A 7,253-nucleotide genomic window follows, 5' to 3' on the forward strand; every position below is an offset into this window, starting at 1 on the left:
TGCCCTCCACTCCGAAGAGTCTTAGAGCGGCTCCCAATCTCCTTTACCTTCCTCCCCCACAACAGATACCCTGTGAGGTAGATGAAGATATTGGATTTATATCCCGCCCTCCACTCCGAAGAGGCTCAGAGCGGCTCCCAATCTCTTTTACCTTCCTCCCCCACAACAGACACCCTGTGAGGTAGATGAAGATATTGGATTTATATCCCGCCCTCCACTCTGAAGAGTCTTAGAGCGGCTCCCAATCTCCTTTCCCTTCCTCCCCCACAACAGACACCCTGTGAGGTGGATGAAGATATTGGATTTATATCCCGCCCTTCACTCCGAAGAGGCTCAGAGCGGCTCACAATCTCCTTTACCTTCTTCCCCCACAACAGACACCCTGTGAGGTAGATGAAGATATTGGATTTATATCCCGCCCTCCACTCTGAAGAGGCTCAGAGCGGCTCCCAATCTCTTTTACCTTCCTCCCCCACAACAGACACCCTGTGAGGTGGGTGGGGCTGGAGAGGGCTCTCACAGCGGCTGTCCTTTCAAGGACAACCTCTGCCAGAGCTAAGGCTGACCCAAGGCCATTCCAGCAGGTGCAAGTGGAGGAGTGGGGAATTGAACCCGGTTCTCCCAGGTAAGAGTCCGCACATTTAACCACTACACCAAACTGGCTCTCTTGATTTTACTTTAATATCATTTTACTTTAATATCAACTTATTGATTTTACTTTAATATCATTTTTGTTTCTTTGAGCATTATTCACAAATTTGTCTGAGCTTTGAAATCAACTAGGCTTCAAAGGTGTTGGTTAAAACAACCTTTGATGTGTTCCTGAAATGTTGCAGCCACCGGATACTTTTTTCTCAAAGGGTTATTTTTAAAAAAGCAATCCTATAAGAAATCATAGGGCATTTGGGTAATTTAAATAACCAACATTCCATAACAAAACAACCCTGAATTTCAGAATATCGTAGGTAGTTCTTCAGTTGACTCTGGTGAAGTCTGCTTGACTTCAGCATAAATTCTTAGACTACACTCCGCAGTTTAACAGCTTCATACAGATCTCCAGGATTAATTTACACCTTTCTTACAAATAAGAAAACTGTACTAAATTCCAAGACCTTTTATGAGAACCACGCTCAAACCCTCTGCTTGTCATTTCCATTTTTAGCTGTCGCTTTACACCAGTTTTGTACCAGTTTACTGTCAGCAGAAATGGACTGCGCTCAGTTTCAGTCAGATTAATGGAATGGTCTGCAATATTCTGGAATGTGGTAAAACCTGATTAGGGTTACAAACCCCTGGAAAAAAAAAAGTCCCCAGCATTAGAGGCTTAATGGGTGTTATTTACTAGGTGATGTTATTTAAAGTCATTCCTTGAAAAGCTTCACCTGTCCATTTTGACATACTAAGCTTCCATTAAAGGGGCAGGACATTTTTTCCCCCTTGTTTGGTAACCTTGCCTCCAATCAAGCTGGAAATGTCCAGTATCATACCTCAGAGGAGGATAAGGACTATTCATTATAGACAACCAAGTCTAATTAAGACTGATCTCCACGTGTGTGGAGATTCCCTCTCTCTCTCTCTCTCTCTCTCTCTCTCTCTCTCTTTTGTTGAGATGATTTGGGGCCCAGATGTTGACATCTCAGGGCGAGGTGGTGTGTGCAACTAATATTCAAGGGCTTCCTCTTGATTACATTATGAATTACACTGCAATCAAGCAGTAGCCTCTAAGAGTATTTGTTGGGTTTACCTTTTATACTTTAAAATGATCAGAACCATAGGCACTGAAACATGATCCCCTTAAGCCTGATAGTAGAAACCAAATAAGGTTGTATTAGCTCAACCTCCATATGTAAACTGTATTCTGGAGCAGGCCAAGTAGTTCCAAATATAGGATGGAAGCCAGATAAAAATGCAAAAATATTTTTTTTAAGACTAGAAGTTAATTAAATCAAGCACTGGCGATCTGAAGAGTTTTCCCGACCACAAATCAAAACATAATGAATAAAAAATATTTATCCATCTGAACATGCAGACATTTCAAAATTCATCTGCAGGGATAATGAAAAATGTTTAAATTTATACAGAACAATTTTGCATTTAGTGTGCTTCCCAAAATCTGATATTCTGAATCAAATCTTCTTAAATGTGAAGGATTTTTTAAACTACAAAAAAGGGTCATTGCACCCATTGTTAATTATTTATATCACACTCCTGGTTCCAAAACAGATTTTTACTAAGTTGACTTCCAGGCAACAAAAATTAAAATGCCATAAAAATGATTAAATATCAATAAATCAATAAAATAGTTGAAAGAAAGAAAGAAAGAAAGAAAGAAAGAAAGAAAGAAAGAAAGAAAGAAAGAAAGAAAGAAAGAAAGAAAGAAAGAAAGAAAGAAAGAAAGAAAAGGTCAGGAACCAGTAGAAGCAGCAATTCAGTTAATGAAAAGCTCAGGCAAATACAAAGTAATTTTCCCTTGGCACTTAAACTTTAGTAAAAATTCCACAGAAAAAAATGTATGGGGAGGCCCTTTGTCTGATACCCACTCACCTAAATTCTGAAGACAGGAGAATGTGAAGAAGGGACTCCAAAGCCGATCTTTAAAATCAGAACAACACACGGGAGCAGATAATGCTTTAGGTATCCTGACTGCAAGCTATTTAGGGCATTTAAAGTCAAAACCAGTCCTCTGAACTGAACCCAAAATGTGAATTGGAAACAAATAGAAATTTTTTTAACATTCATGAGATTATTTCCCCCAATGGCTAATCCCAGTAAATAACCATCATCAAACGTTGTAAATGCTATCATATTCTAAAGAGTCTTCAAAGGCAACCTCAAATGCAGCACATTACAGTAATCTAATGTGGATGTTACCACAGCATGGATAACTGTGGGAAGCCTATAGGTAAGGCTTCTTGTGCCACTGTCCTAGTGGACAGCCTTCTTAAGAGGCATGTAGATTCATATGACATTGAACTAAACATGTATGACAGAAATAGCATTTCATGCATCTAACCCACTTAGCCTTTCAGACAACCTTCAATTAAAAGCTGACTGCCATCCTCCGTGTCCCCTTAACCACTCAGTTCATTTCAAAATTAAAGCCTTCAAAGCATGAGTTGTTCAAGTTCCAGTGCCTCATTTCCCCAATATTTGTTAACAGCTAGAAATATGAAATAAAAGGCCTTCAACTGCATTAACTAAAAGGCAGATTAACCCTGGCATTAGGGATGCAGACGGAGGCTTAAATCTGAATAGACACCTCTTCCCGCAGCAGAGAGACACTTTATGGATCTATTAATGACTACAATATGACAACATTTAAAGCATAATAATAAAGAAAAGATAGTCACTAGGGACAGAGAATCTTTTCAATGCATTATAGAATCCCTGAAGGTATTAGTGAACGGAAGAGTAGGAGCTGAAGCATGTTCTCAGTAGCATTTTTTTTTTCTGAAAAGTTTCGCTAGCTATACTCGCCAACTCATAAGGTAGGATTGTTCACTGGACAAACAGAATATTTGACCCAGATTCTGACCATACAAGAGGCACTAACTTGCCAAGCACACCTTTAGATACCCCAACAGATGATACCCTCAGTGGCTTTTGCTTTCTCACTGAGCTTGCTCCTATTCAGTTGACTGCACAAGGATACAGTTTGGCAACTAGAAGTAGTGTCCGTAGGGCAACTGTGTTTGGTTTGATTCACTCATTTCTTCCGACTTACCTTTTCTGTGCCTGACAGGGCTATTTTTGTAGCAGAAACTTCTTTGCCTATTAGGCCACACACCCCTGGTGTAGCCTGTCCTCCTGGAGTTTACAGTAGGCCCTGTACTAAGAGCCCCTGTAACTTCTTAGAGGATTGGCTACATCAGGGGTCTTTGACCTAATATGTAAAGGAGTTCCTGCTACAAAAATAGCCCTGTCAGGCCCAGAAAAGGTAAGCTGGAAGAAATGAGCGAATCAAACCAAACACAGTTGCATACTCAACGGAATTAAACTACATTGGAATAAAGCCTCTCCTAAAGCCCTTGTCCGCTAAGGAGCTCATTTGTTGCGGTGTGATCCTAAACAGACTTACACCATATAAATTTGTTAGTCAATGGAATTAAGATGAGCATACCTGTGCTTCAGGACAATGCTATGAATGCACAGGAGAGCTTAATATTCATTTTGCAAAGAAAACATGGCTCTTGTGGAACTTGGTGTCGATAAAGACAACGCTGTAAGTCATTAAAAACAGACACAACTTAATCGTTCCCATAGCTAAAAGAGCTTGAGTATTCTGGCAAGGTCTCTCAGCACAAAAAAAAAAAATTAATGAGAAAGGCCACACTGAAAAATTGCTACCATATATATTTTTATTCTCATGTGCGATGCTTTCTAGTTCTTGTGACCCCTTGGAGTACATCGTTGCAGAGTGCCATTTGTTCAAATGCGATGACTCTGTTAATTACCACTTTCCAAATTCAGCCCCGATCGCTACTCATTACTCCGGTTTGCTACCGTTCGGTGAAACAAGATCCGCTACTAAGCACTTAAGAAGTCAGAAAAGCGCATTCTTTTGAGGACCCTTCAGTTCACACGTGACCAACACAACCTCACACCAGGCTTCAGTTTGCCATGAGAGGAGTGGACAAGGCATCACCATCATTGAACGCCCATTGCTTTTTAATCCCGACTGACAAAACTGTCAACAGAATCTGCAATGGAATTCTTTCCCCAGATTACTTAAAGCTATGCCTGGAGTCTGACAGCTAAGCCGTCAGTCGATGCAGGGTTAAATTTAAAAACCCACTGCCGTTTACCATGAACCTTAAACAAACTTACAGCAGCGTGGGGTTTTTTTTTTGCTTTGAGTCAAGTGACATTTTTCTTTATGTTTCATCAGTCGTATCTGAGTGATCAGACAGCCACTACACGTGGTACACCCACCAGAATTATTATCTAGACCAAAGGCCCAAAGCTCATTGTAGCAGGCATGTAATTCTTTACAATGTATGCCACGTTAACTGTGTTGGGTTATCTATTCAACAGCTGACTGAGCTGGGCTCTCTCAGGCTCTTCTCGACAACCATGTAAGAAGCAGTGACAATTGTACTACTTCATAACGGCAGCATGGAACTCTGACACACACTTCACAGCAACCAGTCATCTATATAAACCAATTTCAAGAGCAAAATTGCATGGTGCCTCCACTCTGTTATAAACACAATGATACCCACTCAAAGCTGATAAATGTACTGTATTCCTCTAGAGCTTTAAAAGAACAAGCTCCTTGCATCTGAGGATTCTCCCTGGCAAATTAGGCCCTCTTTTGTGTGCAAGTCATAATTTAGTTTCACAGAGTCTCACACTTGGTAAATCTTTCTTTAAAAAAAAATACAAGCAAGCCCTAGATATTAATATTCTAGTATTCTACTAAAAGGCTCTTATTATCTCTCCCCCCCACTCCTCTTACAAAGCTATTGTAAGAATCTGATGAACTAAAATCAAAAGCAGGGTATTAACGGTAGTGAGTAATTATGGTCTTAAACACTAACTCCCTAGCAATTTTCAAATTAGTGACAGTATCATTTCATAGGATTACATGCAGCCTAATCCCTGCAATGGGATAAAACATTACAGCAAACAGAAGGCCCTTGAAAAAACATTCAGCGTTAACCGCTGTGGAGCTGGGAATATATGAAAGATTAATAAATACAAATTAAAAACATTTTGCCAGATCTGAACTTGTTTAGTTTTATAAGATGGCACTTTGATACCTCCTCTCAGATCCTGACTTTTTGAAGATTTCACTAGCACACTCCATCACAGCAATGCAAATTACACCAAGACACAAATCATAGTAAAATTTATGAGATTTGGATTTTGCAAATATTGTCAGTTTTCCATCAGAAATTCCCATTGAGATGGTAAACACTATTTCTCTGTTATATGCAATGAGATAGTCTCATATGCTCCAGGTCTTATGCACTGTGTACATAATATATACAGTAATGTCAAATATGGGAGAAATGAGGAAATAACCTTTATTCCATTAACCCTAACAATCCCTGAGGAAAAAAAAAAGAAGAGGAAATAATAATTGTGGCTTCAAAATAGAAACTCCAGGCATTCAGAGTAGCAAGGTAAAAGATAAACTTACTGATCACTGTTGCATTTCTTGCGTTCTTTAAGTCATTTTTTTATTCATATGAAGCTTCTACTGTCTCTTCCTGGCTAATAGTTTTTGTTAGATGTTTTATCATTTATATAAAAATGCTGGGATATACACACACAAAATGAAGACTCATAAGGGGGATACCCGTTCCACCTCCCCAACCGCTTGTCAGGCATCTTACCATTCCCCTCCCCGTTCACCAAGAGACTCACATGGGGTGATCTTGATACCCACCCATCCCCTGGCCCAGTGGCAAAGGAGGCATGGTGGGGAGGATAGAGGCTCTGTCTCCTCCTTGCCCATCCATCCCCCCACCTCCAGTGCTGCAACATCAGCAACAGGTTTCAGCAGTGGGGGAGAGGATGGTCAGGGTTTGCCCTCCTCCTTTATTTATTTATTTATTTATTTATTTATTTATTTAATGACTTCTATCCCGCCCTTCCCAACAAGTGGCTCAGGGCGGCTTACAACACAAGAATATAACATAAATAGAAGTTAAAGATCAAACATTTAGATTTAAGTATTAAACCATTGAAGACATTAAAACATTTAAAACATTTGGCATTTAAAACATTTAAAACATTGGGGCAGCGGACATCCAGTATAGCTACACTCAGTTTCTTGTACCAGCTAGTCATAGGCCAGCCGGAAGAGGGTTGTCTTACAGGCCCTGCGGAACTGGGCTAAGTCCCGCAGGGCCCTCACCTCTTCCGGCAGCTGGTTCCACCAGGAGGGGGCCATAATAGAAAAGGCCCGGTCCCTTGTCGATTTTAAGCGGGCTTCCTTTGGCCCGGGGATAACTAGGAGATTTTGTGTTCCTGATCTCAGTACTCTCTGGGGAACATGCAGAACAACTCTCCTTGCCCACCTACTTCCAATTCTGTCACCTGAGCAGCAGGTTTGGCATCAGGGGGAGAAGGGGGGCTGCATAAGCTTCCCCTCCTGCTCACTCACCTGCCTGCATTCAGTCCTCCTGCCTCAGCAGCTGTTTTGGAAATACTGAGGGCATTGCAGCTTCACCCAGCCAACCCGCTATCTTCCTGTGAGGTCACCTCAGCGGCAGGCAAGCAAGAAGAAGGAAGCTTCCAACAAA

The sequence above is a fragment of the Heteronotia binoei genome, chromosome 16 (assembly GCF_032191835.1).
Source record: "Heteronotia binoei isolate CCM8104 ecotype False Entrance Well chromosome 16, APGP_CSIRO_Hbin_v1, whole genome shotgun sequence".
In the NCBI taxonomy this organism is placed as follows: Eukaryota; Metazoa; Chordata; class Lepidosauria; order Squamata; family Gekkonidae; genus Heteronotia; species Heteronotia binoei.